Raw genomic sequence first — 744 nt, forward strand, 5'->3', positions numbered from 1 at the left:
ATAAATAATATTTTAAAAAAAAATAATTTTAAGGGATTAAATAAAATTTTAAATTTATACAATATACTCTAATTTTATTAAAATTTATCAAATTTCAATTTACCCAAAATTTTTAATTTTACTTTTAACCCAAATTAAATCCTAATTCCCAAATTAAACCCCACAAACCCTAATTTCCACCGCCTCACCGCCACTCACCCACCACCACACCCCTCACCCAATACACACAAACACAGCCACACATACGCAGAAATGAATGAAGAGGGGGAAAAAAATAGGAAACAGAATCGGGGAAGGAGAGAAGAGAGGGAGTGCCGAGGGAGGAGTCGCATCTTGTGTCACGCTGCCGCCGCCGCCCAGACCGCGTCCAACTCACCACCACCACCGCTGCCAAATCGCCGTCGCATCGCTATTGGGGTAGAGAGAGAACGAACGCGAGGGGAGAAGAGAGAGAGCCAGGCGCGACAGAGAAGATGAAATTGCGCGCTGTCGCTGCTGTCCAAGACATCGCAGAGATGCTGCCGTCGTCGCACGAACCAGAGGATTAGAAGCGCCATCGTGTTGCGTGAAAAAGGGAGGTCAAAGCTGTCGCATGTGGAGGAGAGAAATGGCTTCGCGGTTGGGGCTGGGACCTTCTGCTGCCGCTGGGTCACCCACTGCCATCGCCGTTCTGAAGTTGGCAGGCCACCACGAGGATCCGACGCAAGGAGAGGGAAACAGAAATGCAGATGGAAGAGAAGAAAG

This window comes from Arachis ipaensis, chromosome B01 (assembly GCF_000816755.2).
Source record: "Arachis ipaensis cultivar K30076 chromosome B01, Araip1.1, whole genome shotgun sequence".
NCBI classification, from domain to species: domain Eukaryota; kingdom Viridiplantae; phylum Streptophyta; class Magnoliopsida; order Fabales; family Fabaceae; genus Arachis; species Arachis ipaensis.